This window comes from Puntigrus tetrazona, chromosome 11, assembly GCF_018831695.1.
Source record: "Puntigrus tetrazona isolate hp1 chromosome 11, ASM1883169v1, whole genome shotgun sequence".
Lineage (NCBI taxonomy): Eukaryota > Metazoa > Chordata > Actinopteri > Cypriniformes > Cyprinidae > Puntigrus > Puntigrus tetrazona.
In genome coordinates, this window is record NC_056709.1 from 2,735,838 (window position 1) to 2,758,708 (window position 22,871).

At 48.1% G+C, this 22,871-nt stretch overlaps 3 non-coding genes across 3 annotated transcripts; all 3 read right to left on the minus strand.

The window, feature by feature from the left end:
• Window positions 1-2,272: 2,272 nt before the first annotated feature.
• On the minus strand, window positions 2,273-2,350 carry trnai-aau. The gene has a single exon. It is a non-coding gene; the product is annotated as a tRNA-Ile (tRNA).
• Window positions 2,351-21,386: 19,036 nt separating this feature from the next.
• Window positions 21,387-21,459, minus strand: trnai-aau. Its single transcript has one exon. It is a non-coding gene; the product is annotated as a tRNA-Ile (tRNA).
• A 1,322-nt stretch (window positions 21,460-22,781) lies between these two features.
• On the minus strand, window positions 22,782-22,859 carry trnaf-gaa. Its single transcript has one exon. It is a non-coding gene; the product is annotated as a tRNA-Phe (tRNA).
• Window positions 22,860-22,871: the final 12 nt, after the last annotated feature.

The following is a 22,871-nucleotide window of genomic DNA, read 5'->3' on the forward strand; positions in this document are numbered from 1 at the left end:
CACCACAGGCCCTCACGCACGCTTGCCAGCAGAGAAGGCGTAAGAACAACTACTTCAACGACAGAACGAAGGACCTTGAGCTAACATGGGAGGAAACAAAGCGCCTTGAGACAGTGTCAAAACCAAATAAATGAAAGATGGCCTCCCAGTGGATTGGAAATTTGGGGCTGGACCTAACTGGCTGCACGAGGTGAGAGATGCAAAGGTAGCTTACGTAACACAAAATCACCATGCTCACATTAACTGAGAAACAAGACCAAGAAGAGCCTTAAAACTAAAGCACAACTTTTTGTTACTTCACCAACTATATGGTGGCCAGTACAAAGGAGGCAGCAAAGAGGAGATATGGAGCGCGATCGGTGGACACTTCGCTGCCCTGACCAGAGAGGTCTTCTGCAAGAACCCCCGTTTGGCACCTCGAGCAGAGAGAAAGGAAAGAACATCTACAGCAGCGACCAAAGAAGGCACTTTTTGTCATGATAGTAGATTAAACACAAGCAATTAAACACAAATAGTTCTCTGGCAAAGAAGACATCCGCCAACTGCGGGAAACCGGGATCGAACCAGGGACCTTTAGATCTTCAGTCTAACGCTCTCCCAGCTGAGCTATTTGGCCCGTCGTCAGGAAGGTCTTTGATCAGGCGGGATTTCCATCACTTTATCAGAAGATCAGAGCTGAACTCTGTGAGCACCAAAAACGGCTGGCCCGTACGAGGAGTCAGAACCAGCGACCTTGGCGTTGTATTAGCACCACGCTCCTAACCAACTGAGCCTAACCGGCCTGTCTTTGGCAGCTTCTCTGCCCTTGATGCTTGCGGGGATCCTGTGACAAAACAGGCAGTAAGCCCTTCAAGGGCTCGTCAAAGATTTGAACCGGGACCTCTACTTACCAAAGCGAGAATCATACCTCCGTTATTGGCAATTCCAGCAAGAGGCTCAAAGAGACATTGCAGTTTAATGCTGATGGGAACATCTACAACAAAAAGCGTGAGGCTGAGAGGCTACACTGCAGCTCGGTACAGTTCATTCTGTTTTCATAAAGTCCAAGGTCTGTAATGCTTCCTCCTCAAGATAACGCTCACACTTGTTTCAGTTGAGTTCAAAAGTTTCAATTTTTGGGAACACTCGCCCCTCACGCAACCAGCCAATTGCTGAGATTTAAGCTTCGTACAGCTAGATTCAGATCCCTGATTGCTAACCTTTACAACGTGGAACCAAGCGACCTCAGTAGGGTGCCTGCACTTTTTTGGCAAGGTAGAAATGGTTGAAACCTGCAAGCTTCAGAACTGTGCCCAAACCATACACCAAGGAATCCACTGCCGAAATCCAAGATCAAACTAGAGACCTTCAGCTCTTCAGCCTAACTATACTATAGCCAGAAGGCTCTTTATAAGAGAGACCTGAAAGCAGAAGTCAAAATAGAAAGACCAGACATTGACAGAAAACAAGCACTGTCACGCTAGGTGAGTCAGAAAGCAGACTACTGCTTCTCATGGAGCTGCTGGCTGAGGCTCGTCCGGGATTTGAACCCGGGACTCTCGCGCAGGCGAGAATCATACCCCTAGACAGCGAGCCTACGCGCACGCTTGCCAGCAGAGAGAAGGCGTAGAACAACTACTTCAACGACAGAGCAGAAGGACCAGGCTAACATGGGAGAAACAAAGCGTAGCTTGAGACAGTGTCAAACCAAATAAATGAAAGATGGCCTCCCAGTGGATTAGAGAAATTTGGGGCTGGACCTAACTGGCTGCACGAGGTGAGAGATGCAAAGGTAGCTTACGTAACACAAAAATCACCATGCTCTCATTAACTGAGAAACAAGACCAAGAAAGAGCCTTAAAACTAAAGCACAACTTTTTGTTACTTCACCAACTATATGAGTGGCCAGTACAGGAGGCAGCAAAGAGGGAGATATGGAGCGATCGGTGGACACTCGCTGCTGGCCTGACCAGAGGTCTTCTGCAAGAACCCCCGTTTAGCACCTCCGAGCAGAGAAAGGAAAGAACATCTACAGCAACGACCAAAAGAAGAAGCACTTTTTGTCATGATAGAAGTTAAACACAAGCAATTAAACACAAATAGTTCTCTGGCAAGAAGAAATCCATAACTGCGAAACCAGGGGATCGAACCAGGGACCTTTAGATCTTCAGTCGCGGCTCTCCCAACTGGGCTATTTCTGGCCACGTCGTAGAGAAGGATCTTTGATCAGGAGCGGATTTCCATCACTTTATCAGAAGATCAGAGCTGAACTCTGCAGAGCACCAAAAGCGGCTGGCCCGTCTGCGGGAAGTCGAACCCGCGACCTTGGCGTTATTAGCACCACACTCTAACCAGCTGAGCTAACCCGGCCTGTCTTTGGCAGCTTCTCTGCCCACTTGATGCTTGCCGGGATCCTGGGTGACAAAACAGCCGAGAAAGTAAAGCCCTTCTAAGGGCTCAAATCCGGGTTTTGAACCCGGGACCTCTACGCACCAAAGCGAGAATCATACCTCCGTTATTGGCAATTGCAGCAAGAGGCTCAGAGACATTGCAGTTTAATGCTGATGGGAACATCTACAACAAAGAGCGTGAGGCTGAAGCTACACTGCAGCTCAGCACAGTTCATTCTGTTTTCATAAAGTCCAAGGTCTGTAATGCTTCCTCCTCAAGATAAACGCTCACACTTGTTTCAGTTGAGTTCAAAGATTTCAATTTTTGGGAACACTACGCCCCTCACGCAACCTATCAATTGCTGAGATTTAAACTCAATACAGCTAGATTCAGATCCCTGATTGCTAACCTTTACAACATGCAGAACCAAGCGACCTCAGTAGGGTGCCTGCACTTTTTAGCAAGGAAGAAATGGTTGGAAACCTGCAAGCTTCAGAACTATTACCCAAACCATACACCAAGGAATCCACTGCCGAAATCCAAGATCAAACTAGAGACCTTCAGCTCTTCAGCCTAACTATGCTACTGGCCAGGCGGCTCTTTATAAGGAGACCTGAAAGCAGGAGTCAAAATAGAAAGACCAGACATTGACAGAAAACAAGCACTGTCACGCAGGTGAGTCAAAGCAGACTGCTGCTTCTCATGGAGCTGCTGGAGCAGGCTCGTCCGGGTTTGAACCAGGACCTCTCGCTTCCCAGCGAGAATCACTGCCCCTAGAGTAATGAGGCCTACACGCACTTGCCAGCAGAGAAGGCGTAAGAACAACTACTTCAACGACAGAACGAAGAGACCTTGGAGGCTAACATGGGAGAAACAAAACGCCTTGAGACAGTGTCAAAACCAAATAAATGAAAGATGGCCTCCCAGTGGATTGAAATTTGGGGCTGGACCTAACTGGCTGCACGAGGTGAGAGATGCAAAGGTAGCTTACGTAACACAAAAATCACCATGCTCCACATTAACTGAAACAAGACCAAGAAGAGCCTTAAAACTAAAGCACAACTTTTTGTTAGCCCCACCAGCTATATGGTGGCCAGTACAAAGGAGGCAGCAAAGAGGAGATATGGAGCGATCGGTGGACACTGCGCTGCCCTGACCATAGAAGTCTTCTGCAAGAACCCCGCTTTGGCACCTCCGAGCAGAGAGAAAGGAAAGAACATCTACATGGCGACCAAAGAAGGCACTTTTTGTCGCGATAGTAGTTAAACATAAGCAATTAAATTACAAAATAGTTCTCTGGCAAGAAGACATCCGCCAACTGCGAAACCGGGTTTGAACCAGGGACCTTTAGATCTTCGGTCGCGGCTCTCCCAACTGAAGCTTATTTACGCCGCGTCGTGAAGAGGTCTTTGATCAGGATCAGGGATTTCCATCACTTTATCAGAAGATCAGAGCTGAACTCTGTGAGCACCAAAAAGCGGCTGGCCCGTCACGGGAGGTGAATCCACCGACCTTGGCGTTATTGAAGCACCCGCGTTCTAACCAACTGAGCTAACTGGCCTGTCTTTGGCAGCTTCTCTGCCCACTTGATGCTTGCCGGGATCCTGGGTGACAGTTAAAGTAAGCTCCCTTCACAAGGGCACAAATCCGAGATTTGAACCCGGACCTCTCGCACCAAGCGAGAATCATACCTCCGTTATTAGCAATTCCAGCAAGAGGGCTCCAGAGACATTGCAGTTTAATTTTGATGGGAACATCTACAACAAAAGAACGTGAGGCTAGAAGGCTACACTGCAGCTCGGTACAGTTCATTCTGTTTTCATAAAGTCCAAGGTCTGTAATGCTTCCCTCCTCAGATAACGCTCACACTTGTTTCCAGCTGAGTTCAAAAGTTTCAATTTTTTGGGAACACACTAACGCCTCTCACGCAACCAGTCAATTCTTTGAGATTTAAACTCGTACAGCTAGATTCAGATCCCTGATTGCTAACCTTTACAACGTGGAACCAAGCGACCTCAGTAGGGTGCCTGCACTTTTTTTGGCAAGGTAGAAATGGTTGAAACCTGCAGGCTTCAGAACTGTGCCCGAACCATACACCAAGGAATCCACTGCCGAAAATCCAAGATCAAAACTAGGACCTTCAGCTCTTGAGCCTAACTATGCTGTAGGCTGGCGGCTCTTTATAAGGAGACCTGGAAAGCAGGAGTCAAAATAGAAAGACCAGACATTGACAGAAAACAAGCACTATCAATGCCAATTGAGTCAAAGCAGACTGCTGCTTCTCATGGAGCTGCTGGGCGGGCTGAAATCCGGGATTTGAACCGGGACCTCGCGCACCGGCGAGAATCATACCCCTGAACATGCTGAGCCTACACACAGCACGCTTGCCCAGCAGAGAAGAGCATAACAAGAACAACTACTTCAACGACAGAACGAAGGACCTTGAGCTAACATGGGAGAAACAAAACGCCTTGAGACAGTGTCAAAAACCAAATAAATGAAAGATGGCCTCCCAGTGGATTGAAATTTGAGGCTGGACTTCTAACTGGCTGCTGAGGTGAGAGATGCAAAGGTAGCTAACGTAATACAAAAATCACCATGCTCACATTAACTGAAACAAGACCAAGAAGAGCCTTAAAACTAAAGCACAACTTTTTGTTACTTCACCAACTATATGGTTGGCCAGTACAAAGGAGGCAGCAAAGAGGGAGATATGGAACGATCGGTGGACACTCGCTGCTCCTGACCAGAGGTCTTCTGCAAGAACTCCCGTTTGGCACCTCCCGAGCAGAGAGAGAGGAAAGAACATCTACAGCAACGACCAAAGAAGGCACTTTTTGTCATGATAGTAGTTAAACACAAACAATTAAACACAAATAGTTCTCTGGCAAGAAGACATCCGCCAACTGCGAGAAACCGAGGATCGAACCAGGACCTTTAGATCTTCAGTCTAACGCTCTCCCAACTGAGCTATTTTCGGCCCACGTCGTGAGCTGTCTTTGATCAGGGGGATTTCCATCACTTTATCAGAAGATCAGAGCTGAACTCTGTGAGCACCAAAAGCGGCTGGCATGCACGGGAGTCGAACCGCGACCTTGGCGTTATTAGCACCACTCCTAACCAACTGGGCTAACCGGCCTGTCTTTGGCAACTTTCTCTGCCCACTTGATGCTTGCGGGGATCTGGGTGACAAACAGCTTTCAAAGTAAGCCCTTCTAAGGGCTGAAATCCGGGATTTGAACCGGGACCTCTACTTTTAAAGCGAATCAATACCTCCGTTATTGGCAATTGCAGCAAGAGGCTCAGAGACATTGCAGTTTAATGCTGATGGGAACATCTACACAAAGAACGCGTGAGGCTGAAGGCTACACTGCAGCTCCGTACAGTTCATTCTGTTTCATAAAGTCCAAGGTCTGTAATGCTTCCCTCCTCAAGATAACAGCTCACACTTGTTTCAGTTGAGTTCAAAAGTTTCAATTTTTGGGGAACACTCGCCTCTCGCAAACAACCAGCCAATTGCTGAGATTTAAACTTCGTGCAGCTAGATTCAGATCCCTGATTGCTAACCTTTACAACGTGGAACCAAAGCGACCTCAGTAGGTGCCTGCACTTTTTGGCAAGGTAGAAATGGTTGGAAACCTGCAAGCTTCAGAACTGTGCCCAAACCATACACCAAGGAATCCACTGCCGAAATCCAAGATCAAACTAGAGACCTTCAGCTCTTCAGCCTAACTATGCTATGGCCAGAGCGGCTCTTTATAAGGAGACCTGAAAGCAGGAGTCAAAATAGAAAGACCAGACATTGACAGAAAACAAGCACTGTCACGCAATTGAGTCAAAGCAGACTGCTGCTTCTCCTTGGAGCTGCTGGCGGGCTCGTCCAGGATTTGAACCGGGACCTCTCGCACCGAGCGAGAATCATACCCCTAGACCAACGAGCCTTCACGCACGCTTGCCCGCCCAGAGAGAAGGCATAAGAACAACTACTTCAACGACAGAGCGAAGGACCTTGAGCTAACATGGGAGAAACAAAACGCCTTGAGACAGTGTCAAAACAAAAATAAATGAAAGATGGCCTCCAAGTGGATTGAAATTTGGGGCTGGACCTAACTGGCTGCACGAGGTGAGAGATGCAAAGGTAGCTTACGTAACACAAAAATCACCATGCTCCACATTAACTGGAGAAACAAGACCAAGAAAGGGCCTTAAAACTAAAGCACAACTTTTTGTTACTTCACCAACTATATGAGTGCGCCCAGTACAAAGGAGGCAGCAAAGAGGAGATATGGAGCGATCGGTGGACACTGCGCTGCCCTGCCCTGACCAGGGGTCTTCTGCAAGAACCCCGTTGGCACCTCCGAGCAGAGAAAGGAAAAGAACATCTACAGCAACGACCAAAAAGGCACTTTTTGTCATGATAGTAGTTAAACACAAGCATTAAACACAAATAGTTCTCTGCAAGAAGACATCCGCCAACTGCGAAACCGGGGATCGAACCAGGGACCTTTAGATCTTCAGTCTAGCGCTCTCCCCAACTGGAGCTATTTTTCAAGCCGCGTCGTGAGGAAGGTCCTTTGATCAGGAGATTTCCATCACTTTATCAGAAGATCAGAGCTGAACTCTGTGAGCACCAAAAATGGCTGGCGGCTGAACCAGCCCGTCACGAGGTCGAACCAGCGACCTTGGCGTTATTAGCACCGCGCTTCTAACCAACTGAGAATCATACCCCTAACCGGCCTGTCTTCAACGACAGAGCAGAAGGCAGCTTCTCTGTCTTTGTAGCCACTTGATGCTTGCCGGGGATCCTGGGTGACAAAACAGCTTCAAAAAGTAAGCCCTTCTAAGGGCTCGTCCAAGTTTGAACCGGGGACCTCTACGCGCTACGGCGAGAATCATACCTCCGTTATTGGCAATTGCAGCAAGAGGGCTCAGAGACATTGCAGTTTAATGCTGATGGGGAACATCTACAACAAAGAACGTGAGGCTGAAGGCCACACTGCAGCTCGGTACAGTTTGTTTTCTGTTTTCGCAAAGTCCAAGGTCTGTAATGCTTCCCTCCTCAAGATAACGCTTCCACACTTGTTTCAGTTGAGTTCAAAAGTTTCAATTTTTGGGAACACTCGCCCTCACGCAACCAGTCAATTGCTGAGATTTAAACTCGTACAGCTAGATTCAGATCCCTGATTGCTAACCTTTACAACGTGGAACCAAGCGACCTCAGTAGGGTGCCTGCACTTTTGGCAAGGGTAGAAATGGTTGGAAACCTGCCAAGCTTCAGAACTGTGCCCAAACCATACACCAAGGAATCCACTGCCCGAAATCCAAGATCAAACTAGAGACCTTCAGCTCTTCAGCCTAACTATGCTATGGCCAGGCGGCTCTTTATAAGGAGACCTGAAAGCAGGAGTCAAAATAGAAAGACCAGACATTGACAGAAAACAAGCACTGTCACTTAGGTGGAGTCAAAAGCAGACTGCTGCTTCTCTCATGGAGCTGCTGGCGCAGGCTTTCGTTCAGGATTTTGAACCCGGACCTCTCGCACCCGGCGAGAATCAGACCCTAGACCACTTGCGAGCCTACACGCACGCTTGCCAGCAGAGAAGGCGTATAGAACAACTACTTCATCGACAGAACGTAAGGACCTTGAGCTAACATGGGAGGAAACAAAGCGCTGCAGAGACAGTGCTCAAAACAAAAATAAATGAAAGATGGCCTCCCAGTGGATTGAAATTTGAGGCTGGACCTAACTGGCTGCAATTGAGAGATGCAAGGTAGCTTACGTAACACAAAAATCACCATGCTCACATTAACTGAGAAACAAGACCAAGAAGAACCTTAAAACTAAAGCTGCAACTTTTTGTTACTTCACCAACTATATGGTGTTGGCAGAGGCAGCAGAGAGATATGGAACGATGGTGGACACTGCGCTGCCTGACCAGAGAGGTCTTCTGCAAGAACCCCCCAGTTTGGCACCTCCGAGCAGAGAGAAAGGAAAAGAACATCTACAGCAACGACCAAAGAAAGCTGCTTTTGTCATGATAGTAGTTAAGCTTCAAATAGTTCTCTGGCAAGAAGACATCCGCCAACTGCGACCGGAGGATCAGACCGGGGACCTTTGAATCTTCAGTCTAACGCTCTCCCCAGCAGGCTATTTACGACCCGCGTCATTGCAGGTCTTTGATCAAGTGATTTCCATCACTTTATCAGAAGATCAGGCTAGATTCTGTGAGCACCAAAAGCATTTAGCCCGTCACGGTGAAAGCCACGACCTTAGGCGTTCTTAGCACCACGCTCTAACCAACTGAGCTAACCGGCCTGTCTGCCCAGCTTCTCACCCACTTGATGCTGCCGGGGATCCTGGGTGACCAACAAAGCAGTAAGCCCGCTAAGGGCTGAAGTCCAGTTGAACCGGGACCTCTACGCACCCAAGCGAGAATCATGCCTCCGTTATTGTGAGTTCCAGCAAGAGAGCTCAAGGACAATGCAGTTTAATGCTGATGAACATCTACAACAAAGAGCAGTGAGGCTGAAGGCTACACTGCAGCTCCGGTACAGTTCATTCTGTTTGCCAAGTCCAAGGAGTCTGTAATGCTTCCCTCCTCAAGATAACGCTCACACTTGTTTCAGTTGAGTTCAAAGTTTCAGTTTTTTTGGGAACACATCGCCCTCCGCAGCAGTCAATTGCTGAGATTTAAGCTTCATTACAGTAGATTCAGATCCTGATTGCTAACCTTTACAGCGTGGAGACAAGCCCTGACCTCAGTAGAGACACTTTTTTTGGCAGGTAGAAATTGTGGGGAAACCTGCAAGCTTCAGGGCTGTGCCCCGACCATACACCAAGGAATGGCCAGGCGGCTCTTTATGAGAGACCTGAAAGCGGGAGTCAAAATAGAAAGACCAGACATTGACAAGAAACAAGCACTGTCACGCGGGTGAGTCAAAACAGGCACTGCTTCTCATGGAGCTGCTGGCAGGCTCGTCCGGGATTTGAACCGGGACCTCTCGCACCAGGCGAGAATCATGCCCCTAGACCAGCGAGCCTACGCACCGCTTGCCAGCAGAGAGAAGAGGCGTAAGAACAACTAAACTAACGACAGAGCAGAGGACCTTGAGCTAACATGGGAGGAAACAAAACGCCTTGAGACAGTGCCAAAGGCAAATAAATGAAAGATGGCCTCCCAGTGGTTGAAATTTGGGGCTGGACCTAACACTGGCTGCACGGGTGAGAAGATGCAAAGGTAACTACGTAACACAAAATCACATGCTCACATTAACTGAGAAACAAGACCAAGGAAAAATTGCTTAAAACTAAACACAACTTTTTGTTCTTCACCAGCTATATGGTGGCCAGTACAAAGGAGGCAGCAAAGAGGAGAGATATGGAGCGATGGGTGGACACTTTCGCTGCCCTGACCAGAAGTCTTCTTAAGAACCACGTTTGGCACCTCCGGAGAGCAGAGAGAAAGGAGGAAAGAACATCTACAGCAACGACCAAAGAAGGTACTTTTTGTCGCAGTGGTAGTTAAACACAAATGATTCTCTGGCAGAAGACATCCGCCAACTGCGAAACCGGGATCGAACGGGGACGCACAGATCTTCCCAGTCTAACGCTCTCCCAACTGAGCTATTTACATTACGCGTCGTGAGAGTCTTTGATCAGGCGGAGTTCCATCACTTTATCAGAAGATCAGGGCTGAATTCTGTGAGCACCAAAAAGCGGCTGGCCCGTCTGCGAGGTCAAGCCGACCTTGGCGTTATTAGCACCGCGCTCCTAACCAGCTGAGCTAACCGGCAGTCTTTGGCAGCTTCTCTGCCGACTTGATGCTTGCCGGGGATCCTGGAGTGACAAAACGGCTTGAGAAAGTAAGCCCTTCTAAGGGCTCGTCCAAGATTTGAACCGGGACCTCTACTTTTAAAGCGAGGAATCATACCTCCCGTTAATGTTGGCAATTGCAGCAAGAGACTCAAGAGACATTTGCAGTTTAATGCTGATGCGAGACATCTACAACAAAGAGCGTGAGGCTAGAGGCTACACACTACGAAGCTCGGTACAGTTCATTCTGTTTTCATAAGTCCAAGGAGTCTGTAATCTTCCCTCCTCAAGATACGCTCACACTTGTTTCCAGTTGAGTTCAAAAGTTTCAATATTTTTGGGAACTTTTTCGCCCCTCACGCAACCAGCCAATTGCTGAGATTTAAACTCATTAGCTAGATTCAGATCCCTGATTGCTAACCTTTACAGCGTGAACCAAGCGACCTCAGTAGGGTGCCTGCACTTTTGGCAAGGTAGAGTAGTTTGGAAACCTGCAGCTTCAGAACTGTATTGCCCAAACCATACGCCAAGAATCCACTGCGAAATCCAAAGATCAAACTAGAGGCGCTGACTCTTCAGCCTATTTATACTATGGCCAGAGCGGCTCTTTATAAGAGAGACCTGAAAGCAGGAGTCAAAATAGAAAAGACCAGACACATTGACAGAAACAAGCACTGTCACTGCTTTGAGTCAAAAACAGACTGCACCACTTCTCCTTGGAACTGCTGGCAGGCTCGTCGGGATTTGAACCGGACCTCTACGCACCGAAGCGAGAATCATACCCTAGACCAACGACCTGCGCACGCTTGCCAGCAGAGAGAAGGCGTCAGAACAACTACTTCAGCGACAGAGCGAAAGGACAGCCGGCTAACATGGGAGGAAACAAAACGAGACAGTGTCAAAACCAAATAAAATGAAAGATGGCCTCCCAGTGGATTGAAATTTGGGGCCTGGACTAACTGGCTGCGGGTGAGAGTAAGTGGCTACGTAACACAAAAATCACCATGCTCACATTAACTTTGAAACAAGACCAAGAAGAGCCTTAAAACTAAGCACAACTTTTGTTGCGCCACCAACTATATGGTGGCCAGTACAAAGGGGCAGCAAAGGGAATGTATGGAGCAGTCGATTTCTGGACACTGCGCTGCCTGACCAGAGGGTCTTCTGCAGAAACCCCCATTTAGCACCTCCGAGCAGAGAGAAAGGAAAAGAACATCTGCAGCAACGACCAAAGGCACTTTTTGTCATGATGGTAATTAAGCACAAATAGTTCTCACAACGAAGACATCCGCCAACTGCGAAACCGGGATCGAACCAGGGACCGCCTTTGGTCTTCAGTCTGGCGCTCTCCCCAACTACAGGCTATTTATTGCGTTGATTACTGGAGTCTTTGATCAGGGCAGGATTTCCATCACTTTATCAGAAGATCAGGCTGAATTCTGTGAGCACAAAAGCGGCTAGCAGCCCGTCGCGAAAATTGAAGCCACGACCTTAGCGTTAATGCTTTGCCACGCTCTAACCAACTGAGCTAACCGGCCTGTCTTTGTAGCTTCTCTGCCCACTTGATGCTTGCAGGGGATCCTGGGTGACAAACAGCTTCGAAAGTAAGCCCTTCTAAGGGCTCGTCAAGGTGAACCGGGACCTCTCTTTTAAGCGAAAATCATACCTCCGTTATTAGCAATTCAGCAAGAGAGGCTCAAGAGACATTGCAGTTTAATGCTGATGGGAACATCTGCAACAAGAACGTGAGGCTGAAGGCTACTGCAGCTCCGGTACAGTTCATTCTGTTTCCATAAAGTCAAGGTCTGTAATGCTTCCCCTCCTCAGGAATAACGGCTCACACTTGTTTCAGTTGAGTTCAAAAGTTTCAATTTTTTGAGAACACTGCCCCTCACTTAGCCAGTCAATTGCTGAGATTTAAACTGCGTACAGCTAAGATTCAGATCCCTGATTGCTAACCTGTACAGCGTGGAACCAAAGCGACCTCAGTAGGTGCTGCACTTTTGGCAAGGCGAAGTAGTTTGGAAACCTGCAAGCTTCAGAACTGTGCCCAAACCATACACCAAGGAATCCACTGCGAAATCAAGATCAAACTAGAGACCTTCAGCTCCTTCAGCCTAAAATCTCCCCAACTGAGCTATTTGACCCGCGTCGTACGGAGTCTTTGATCAGGGCGGGATTTCCATCACTTTATCAGAAGATCAGGCTGAATTCTGTGAGCACCAAAAACTGCTGGCCCACGTCACGGTCGAAGCCCGCGACCTTGGGCGTTTAATGGCACCACGCTCTAACCAACTGAGCTAGCTTGACTTGTCTTTGGCAGCTTCTCTGCCGACTTGATGCTGCAGGGGATCCTGGGTGACAAACAGCTTGAAAGTAAGCCCTTCTAAGGGCTGCGTCCGGGATTGAACCCGGGACCTCTCTAAGCACCCAAAGCGAAATCATACCTCGTTATTGGCAATTGCAGCAGAGGGCTCAAGAGACATTGCAGTTTAATGCTGATGGGAACATCTACAACAAAACGTGGTGAAGGCTACACTGCAGCTCAGTACAGTTCATTCTGTTTTCCATAAGTCCAAAGTCTGTAATGCCCCCTCCTCAAGATAACGCTCACACTTGTTTCAGTTGAGTTCAAAGTTTCAATATTTTGGGGAACACTCGCCCCTCTTAACCAGCCAGTGCTGGGAGATTTAAGCTTCGTACAGCTAGATTCGAATCCTGATTGCTAACCTTTACAGCGTGGAGACCAAGCGACCTCAGTGAGGGTGCCTGCACTTTTTTGGCAAAGGTAGAAATGGTTGAAACCTGCAAGCTTCAGACTGTGCTTAAAACCATACACCCAAGGAATCTGCAAATCCAGATCAAACTAGAGACCTTCAGCTCTTCAGCTAACTATGCTATGGCCAGGCAGCTCTTTATGGGAACCTGAAAGCAGAGTCAAAATAGAAGACCAGACATTGACAGAAAACAAGCATCACGCAATTGAGTCAAAGCAGACTGCTGCTTCTCAGGAAGCTGCTGGCCAGCACAAATCCGAGTTGAACCCGGGACCTCTCGCACCGAAGCGAGAATCGCCCCTAGACCACGAGCCTACACGCACGCTTGCCCAGCAGAGAAGAGCGTAAGAACAACTAAACTTCAGCGACCCAGAGCGAAGGACCGAGAGCTAACATGGGAGAAACAAAAGCGCTGTGAGACAGTGTCAAAACCAAATAAATGAAAGATGGCCTCCCAGTGGATTGAAATTTGGGGCTGGACCTAACTTTAGCTGCACGAGTGAGAGATGCAAGGTAGCTTCGTAACACAAAAATCACCATCTTTCACATTAACTGAGAAACAGACCAAGAAGAGCCTTAAAACTAAAGCCACAACTTTTTGTTACTTCACCAACTATATAGTGGCCCAGTACAAAGGGGCAGCAAAGGAGATGGAGCGATCGGTGGACACTGCGCTGCCCTGACCAGGGGTCTTCTGCAGAACCCCGTTTGTACCTCGAGCAGAGAAAGAAAAGAACATCTACAGCAGCTTGCTGACCAAAGAAGCACTTTTGTCGTGATAGTAGTTAAACATAAGCAATTCAACACAAAATAGTTCTCTGGCAAGACATCCGCCAACTGCGAAACCGGGATCGAACCGAGGGACGCTAGATCTTCAGTGTAATGCTCTCCCAACTTCAGAGCTATTTATTGCATCGGTGAGTCTTTGATCCAGGCGGGATTTCCATCACTTTATCAGAAGATCAGAGCTGAATTCTGTGAGCACCAAAAAACAGCTGGCCCGTACGAAGTCGAAGCCACGACCTTGGCGTTATTAACTGCGCTCTAACCAGCTGACTAACCGGCCTGTCTTTGGCAGCTTCTCTGCCCACTTGATGCTTGCGAGATCCTGGGTGACAAAACAGCAGTAAGCCTTCTAAGGGCTAAGTCAAGGAATTTAGACCCGGGACTCGCTTTTAAGCGAGAATCATACCTCCGTTAATGTGAACCAGCAGAGGCTCAGAGACGTACAGTTTAATGCTGATGGGAACATCAACAAAGAACGTGAGGCTGAAGGCTACTGCAGCTCAGTACAGTTCATTCTGTTTTCATAAAGTCAAGGTCTGTAATGCTTCCCTCCTCAGATAACGCTCACACTTGTTTCAGTTGAGTTCAAAGAAGTTTCAGTTTTTGGGAACACTGCGCCTCACGCAGCCAGTCAATTGCTGAGATTTAGCTTCGTACAGCTAGATTTCAGATCCTGATTGCTAACCTTTGCGTGGAGACAAACGACCTCAGTAGGGTGCCTGCACTTTTTAGCAGGTAAGTAGTTTGAAACCTGCAAGCTTCAATTTAACACCCAAACCATACACCAGGAATGGCCAGAGCGGCTCTTTATAAGGAGACCTGAAAGCAGGAGTCAAAATAGAAAGACCAGACAGAAAGCAAGCACTGTCATAATTGGGTAAAAACAGACTGCTGCTTCTCATGTGGAGCTGCTGGCCAGGCACAAATCCAGGATTTGAACCGGGACCTCTCGCACCAGGCCGAGAATCGCCCCTGACAACGAGCCTACACGCACCGCTTCCAGCAGAGAAAGCGTAAGAACAACTACTTCAACGGTAGGCGAAGGACCTTGAGCTAACATGGGGCTCAGCCTTGAGACAGTGTCAAAACCAAATAATGAAAGATGGCCTCCCAGTGGATTGAAATTTGGGGCTGGGTTCTTACTAGCTGCACGGGTGAGAGATGCAAAGGTAGCTTACGTAACATAAAATGCCATGCTCACATTAACTGAAAACAAGACCAAGAAAAGGCAAACTAAAAGCACAACTTTTTGTTACTTTACAACTATATGGTGGCCAGTACAAAGGCAGCCAAGAGGAGATATGGAACGATCGGTGGACACTGCTGCCTGACCAGAGGTCTTCTGCAAGGAGCCGTTTAGCGCACCTCCCGAGCAGAGAGAAAGGAAAGAACATCACAGCGACCAAAGAGGCACTTTTTGTCGCGATGGTAGTTAAGCACAAATAGTTCTCTGGCAAGAAGACATCCACCAGCTGCCCGAAACCGGGATTGAACCAGGGACAACACAGATCTTCAGTCTGGCGCTCTCCCAACTGAGCTATTATTTACGGCCGCGTCGTGAGTCTTTGATGAGCGGGATTTCCATCACTTTATCAGAAGATCAAGCTGAATTCTGCGTAGAGCACCGCGGCTAGCCCCGTCTGAAGTCCGAAGCCACGACCTTGGCGTTAATAGCACCACGCTCTAACCAACTGACTAACCGGCCTGTCTTTGGCAGCTTCTCTGCCCACTTGATGCTTGCGGGGGATCACAGGTGACAAACGGCAGTAAAGCCCTTCTAAGAACTCGTCAAGGTGAACCGGGGACCCCTCCTGGCACCCAAAGCGAGAATCATACCTCGTTATTAGCAATTCCAGCAAAGAGGCTCCGAAGACATTTGCAGTTTAATGCTGATGAACATCTACAACAAGAAACGTGAGGCTGACTACACTTGCAGCTCAGTACAGTTCATTCTATTTTCATAAGTCAAGGTCTATAATCTTCCCTCCTCAAAATAGCAACTCCACACTTATTTTCAGTTGAGTCAAAAGTTTCAGTTTTTGGGAACACTCGCCCCTCACGCAGCAGTCAGTGCTGAGATTTAAACTCGTACAGCTGAATTCCAGATCCTGATTGCTAACCTTTTGGCGTGGAACCAGCGACCTCAGTGGGTGCCTGCACTTTTTTGGCAAGGTAGAAGCGTTTGGAAACCTGCAAGCTTCAGAACTGTGCCCAAACCATACACCAAAGGTGGCAGAGCGGCTCTTTATAAGGAGACCTGAAAGCAGAATTAAAATGAAGACCAGGCATTGACGAAAACAAAGCACTGTCACGCAATTGAGTCAAAGCAGACTGCTGCTTCTCATGGGAGCTGCTGGCCCGGGCTCGTCGAGGATTTGAACCGGACTCTCGCACCAAGCGAGTCATACCCCTGAACCAACGAGCCTACCGGCACCGCTTGCCAGAGAGAAAGGCGTAAGAACAACTACTTCAACGACAGAACGAAGGACCTTGAGCTAACATGGGAGGAAACAAAAACACTTGTGAGACAGTGTCAAGACAAATAAATGAAAGATGGCCTCCCAGTGGATTGAAATTTGAGGCTGGACCTAACTGGCTGCGAGGTGAAGATGCAAGGTAGCTTACGTAACACAAAATCACCATACTCATTAACTGGCTCACAAGACCAAGAAGAGCCTTAAAACTAAAGGCACAACTTTTGTTACGCCCACCAACTGCGCCTGGTGGCCACAAAGGAGGCAGCAAAGAGGAGATATGGAGCAGTCGGTGGACACTGCTGCCCTGACAGGGGGTCTTCCCCTGCAAGAACCCCGTTTACTTCTCGAGCAGAGAGAAAGAGAAAGAACATCTGCAGCGAACGACCAAAGGCACTTTTTGTCATGATGTGAATTAAACACAAAATAGTTCTCTGGCAAGAAGACATCAGCTGCAGAGCAAGGATCGAACCAGGGACGCTAGATCTTCAGTCTAGCAGCTCTCCCAACTGAGCTATTTTATTGTCATTGCAGATCTTTGATCCAGGCGGAGATTTCCATCACTTACAGCCAGAAGATCAGAGCTGAATTCTGCGCCCAGGCACCAAAAGCGGCTGGCGTCACGAGGGTCGAAGCCACGACCTTAGTTATTAACACGCTCTAACCAACTGAGCTAACCGGCCTGTCTTTGGCAGCTTCTGCCCACTTGATGCTTGCCGAGGATCCTGGGGTGACAAAACAGCAGTAAAGCGCTACAAGGGCTCGTCCAGAATTTGGTCAGGACCTCTTTTAAGCCGAAGAATCATACCTCGTTGTGCTTGAATTCAGCAAGGGCTCAGAAGACATTGCAGTTTAATGCTGATGGGAACATCTACAACAAAAGAACGTGAAATTGGAAACACACTGCAGCTCACGGTACAGTTCATTCTGTTTCATAAGTCAAGGTCTGTAATGCCCTCCTCAAGATAACGCTCACACTTGTTTCAGTTGAGTTCAAAAGTTTCAGTTTTTGGGAACACTCGCCCCTCGCCCAGCCAGTCAATTGCTGAGATTTAAGCTTCGTGCAATTTAGATTCGTCCTGATTACTAACCTTTGTGACAGACAGCGACCTCAGTAGGGTGCCTGCACTTTTGGCAGAGTGAAATGGTTGGAAACCTGCAGCTTCCAGAACAGCTGCCCAAACCATACACCAAGGAATGGCCAAGGCGGCTCTTTATAAGAGACCTGAAAGCAGAGTCAAAATAGAAAGACCAGACAGAAAACAAGCACTTTGTGCATGAATTGAGTCAAAGCAGGCTGCTGCTTCTCATGGGCTAACTGGCGGACTGCGTCGGGATTTGAACCCGGGACCTCTAGCACCAGCGAGAATCCATACCCCTAGAGCACGCTGACTGCGTATGCCGGCAGAGAAAGCAGAACAACTACTTCAACGACAAACGAAGGACCTTGAGCTAACATGGGAGAAATAAAACGCCTTGAGACAGTGTCAAAACCAAATAAATGAAAAGTGGCCTCCCAGTGGATTGAAATTGAGACTGGAACCTAACTAGCTGCAATTGAAGATGCAAGGTAACACGTAACACAAAAATCACCATGCTCACATTAACTGAGAAACAAGACCAAGAAAGAACCTTAAACTAAAAGCACAACTTTTGTTACTTCACCAACTATATGAGTGGCCAGTACAAAGGAGGCAGCAAAGAGGAGATGGAGCGATCGGGACACTGGCTGCCCTGACCAGAGGGTCTTCTGCAAGAACCCGTTGGCACCTCCGAGCAGAGAAAGGAAAGAACATCTACAGCAACGACCAAAAGAGAGCACTTTGTCATGATAGTAGTTAAACACAAGCAATTAAACACAAATAGTTCTCTGGCAGAAGACATCCGCCAACTGCGAAACCAGGATCAGAGCAAGGACCTTTAGATCTTCAGTCTAACGCTCTCTCCCAACTGAGCTATTTCGGCTGCGTCGTGAGATCTTTGATCAGGGCTGGATTTCCATCACTTTATCAGAAGATCAGAAGAGCTGAACTCCTGAGCACCAAAACGGCTGGCCCGTGCGAGAGTGAACCCGCGACCTTGGCGTTAATGGCACCACGCTCTAACCAACTGGAGCTAACCGGCCTGTCTTTGGCAGCTTCTCTGCCCACTTGATGCTTGCCGGGGATCCTGGGTGACAAAACAAGCGAAAGTAAGCCCTTCTAAGGGCTCGTCCGGGATTTGAACGGGACCTCTGCACCAAGCGAGAATCATACCTCCGTTATTAGCAATTCCAGCAAGAGGCTCAAGAGACATTGCAGTTTAATGCTGATGGGAACATCTACAAACAAAGAGCGTGAGGCTGAAGGCTACACTGCAGCTCCGGTACAGTTCATTCTGTTTTCATAAAAGTCCAAGGTCTGTAATGCTTCCCTCCTCAAGATAACGCTCACACTTGTTTCAGTTGAGTTCAAAAGTTTCAGTTTTGGGAACACTCGCCCCTCACTTAGCCAGTCAATTGCTGAGATTTAAACTACGTACAGCTAGAATTCAGATCCCTGATTGCTAACCTTTTGCGTGGAGACAAGCGACCTCAGTAGGGTGCCTGCACTTTTTGGCAAGGTAGAAATGGTTGGAAACCTGCAAGCTTCAGAACTGTGCCCAAACCATACACCAAGAATCCACTGCGAAATCCAAAGATCAAACTAGAGACCTTCAGCTCTTCAGCCTAACTATGCTATGGCCAGGCGGGCTTTTATAAGGAGACCTGAAAGCAGAAGAGTCAAAATAGAAAGACCAGACATTGACAGAAAACAAGCACTGTCACGCAATTGAGTCAAAGCAGACTGCTGCTTCTCATGGAGCTGCTGGCCGGGCTCGTTCAGGATTTGAATCGGGACCTCTAGCACCGAGGCGAGAATCAAACCCCCTAGACCACGAGCCTACACGCACGCTTGCCAGCAGAGAGAGGCATAAGAACAACTACTTCTGACAGAGCGAAGGACCTTGAGCTAACATGGGAGAAACAAAACGCCTTGAGACAGTGTCAAAACAAAAATAAATGAAAGATGGCCTCCAAGTGGATTGAAATTTGGGGCTGGACCTAACTGGCTGCGAGGTGAGAGATGCAAAGGTAAGCTTACGTAACACAAAAATCACCATGCTCACATTAACTGAGAAACAAGACCAAGAAAGAGCCTTAAAACTAAAGCACAACTTTTGTTGCTTCACCAACTATATGGTGGCCAGTACAAAGGAGGCAGCAAAGAGGAGATATGGAACGATCGGTGGACACTGCGCTGCCCTGGCCAGGGGTCTTCTGCAGAACCCCGTTTGGCACCTCGAGCAGAGAGAAAGGAAAGAACATCTACAGCAACGACCAAAGAAGGCACTTTTTGTCAGTGATAGTAGTTAAACACAAGCAATTAAACACAAATAGTTCTCTGGCAAAGAAGACATCCGCCAACTGCGAAACCGGGATCGAACCAGGAGGGACCTTTAGATCTTCAGTCTAACGCTCTCCCCAACTGAGCTATTTAGCCCACGTCGTGAGATGAGGATTTCAGGGGGTGATCAGGGGATTTCCATCACTTTATCAGAAGATCAGAGCTGAACTCTGTGAGCACAAAAGCGGCTGGCCCGTGCGGAAGTCGAACCCGCGACCTTGGCGTTATTAACCACGCTCTAACCAACTGAGGCTAACCGGCCTGTCTTTGGCAGCTTCTCTGCCCACTTGATGCTTGCCGGGGATCTGGGTGACAAAACAGCCCGAAAGTAAGCCCTTCTAAGGGCTCGTCCGGGATTGAACCGGGACCTCTCGCACCCAAAGCGAGAATCATACCTCCGTTATTGGCAATTGCAGCAAGAGGGCTCAAGAGACATTGCAGTTTAATGCTGATGGGAACATCTACAACAAAGAAGCGTGAGGCTGAAGGCTACACTGCAGCTCGGTACAGTTCATTCTGTTTTCATAAAGTCCAAGGTCTGTAATGCTTCCCTCCTCAAGATACGCGCTCACACTTGTTGCAGTTGAGTTCAAAAGTTTCAATTTTTTTGGGAACACTGCCCCTCACGCAACCAGTCAATTGCTGATTTAAACTCGTACAGCTAGATTCAGATCCTGATTGCTAACCTTTACAACGTGGAACAGCGACCTCAGTAGGGTGCCTGCACTTTTTTGGCAAGGTAGAAATGATTGGAAACCTGCAAGCTTCAGAACTGTGCCCAAACCATACACCAAGGAATCCACTGCGAAATCCAAGATCAAACTAGAGACCTTCAGCTCTTCAGCCTAACTATGCTATGGCCAGGCGGCTCTTTATAAGGAGACCTGAAAGCAGGAGTCAAAATAGAAAGACCAGACATTGACAGAAAACAAGCACTGTCACGCAATGGTGAGTCAAAGCAGACTGCTGCTTCTCATGGAGCTGCTGGCGGGCTCGTCCGGGATTTGAACCGGGACCTCTACGCACCAAGCGAGAATCATACCCCTAGACCAACGAGCCTACGCACGCTTGCCAGCAGAGAAGGCGTAAGAACAACTACTTCAACGACAGAGCGAAGGACCTTGAGCTAACATGGGAGGAAACAAAACGCCTTGAGACAGTGTCAAAACCAAATAAATGAAAGATGGCCTCCCAGTGGATTGAAATTTGGGGCTGGACCTAACTGGCTGCACGAGGTGAGAGATGCAAAGGTAACTTACGTAACACAAAAAATCACCATGCTCACATTAACTGAGAAACAAGACCAAGAAGAGCCTTAAAACTAAAGCACAACTTTTTGTTACTTCACCAACTATATGGTGGCCAGTACAAAGGAGGCAGCAAAGAGGAGATATGGAGCGATCGGTGGACACTGCGCTGCCCTGACCAGAGGTCTTCTGCAAGAACCCCGTTTGGCACCTCCGAGCAGAGAGAAAGGAAAAGAACATCTACAGCAACGACCAAAGAGGCACTTTTTGTCGTGATAGTAGTTAAACACAAGCAATTAAACACAAATAGTTCTCTGGCAAGAAGACATCCGCCAACTGCGAAACCGAGGATCGAACCAGGGACCTTTAGATCTTCAGTCTAACGCTCTCCCAACTGAGCTATTTCATTACGTCGTGTGAGTCTTTGATCAGGGCGGGATTTCCATCACTTTATCAGAAGATCAGAGCTGAACTCTGTGAGCACCAAAAGCGGCTGGCCCGTGCGAAGTCGAACCCGCGACCTTGGCGTTATTAGCACCACGCTCTAACCAACTGAGCTAACCGGCCTGTCTTTGGCAGCTTCTCTGCCCACTTGATGCTTGCCGGGGATCCTGGGTGACAAAACAGCTTGAAAGTAAGCCCTTCTAAAGGGCTCGTCGGGATTTGAACCGGGACCTCTACGCACCAAAGCGAGAATCATACCTCCGTTATTGGCAATTCCAGCAAGAGGCTCAAGAGACATTGCAGTTTAATGCTGATGGGAACATCTACAACAAAGAGCGTGAGGCTGAAGGCTACACTGCAGCTCGGTACAGTTCATTCTGTTTTCATAAAGTCCAAGGTCTGTAATGCTTCCCTCCTCAAGATAACGCTCACACTTGTTTGCAGTTGAGTTCAAAAGTTTCAATTTTTGGGGAACACTCGCCCCTCACGCAACCTGTCAATTGCTGAGATTTAAACTCGTACAGCTAGATTCAGATCCCTGATTGCTAACCTTTACAACGTGGAACCAAGCGACCTCAGTAGGATGCCTGCACTTTTTTTGGCAAGGTAGAAATGGTTTGAAACCTGCAAGCTTCAGAACTGTGCCCAAACCATACACCAAGGAATCCACTGCCGAAATCCAAGATCAAACTAGAGACCTTCAGCTCTTCAGCCTAACTATGCTATGGCCAGAGCGGCTCTTTATAAGAGACCTGAAAGCAGGAGTCAAAATAGAAAGACCAGACATTGACAGAAAACAAGCACTGTCACGCAATTGAGTCAAAGCAGACTGCTGCTTCTCATGGAGCTGCTGGCGGGCTCGTTCAGGATTTGAATCCGGGACCTCTCACACCGAGGCGAGAATCATACCCCTAGACCACGAGCCTACACGCGCTTGCTTGCCAGCAGAGAAGGCGTAAGAACAACTACTTCAACGACAGAGCGAAGGACCTTGAGCTAACATGGGAGAAACAAAACGCCTTGAGACAGTGTCAAAACCAAATAAATGAAAGATGGCCTCCCAGTGGATTGAAATTTGGGGCTGGACCTAACTGGCTGCACGAGGTGAGAGATGCAAAGGTAGCTTACGTAACACAAAAATCACCATGCTCACATTAACTGAGAAACAAGACCAAGAAGAGCCTTAAAACTAAAGCACAACTTTTTGTTACTTCACCAACTATATGGTGGCCAGTACAAAGGAGGCAGCAAAGAGGAGATATGGAGCGATCGGTGGACACTGCGCTGCCCTGACCAGAGGGTCTTCTGCAAGAACCCCGTTTGGCACCTCGAGCAGAGAGAAGGAAAAGAACATCTACAGCAACGACCAAAGAAGGCACTTTTTGTCATGATAGTAGTTAAACACAAGCAATTAAACACAAATAGTTCTCTGGCAAGAAGACATCCGCCAACTGCGAAACCGGGATCGAACCAGGGACCTTTAGATCTTCAGTCTAACGCTCTCCCAACTGAGCTATTTCGGCCACGTCGTGAGA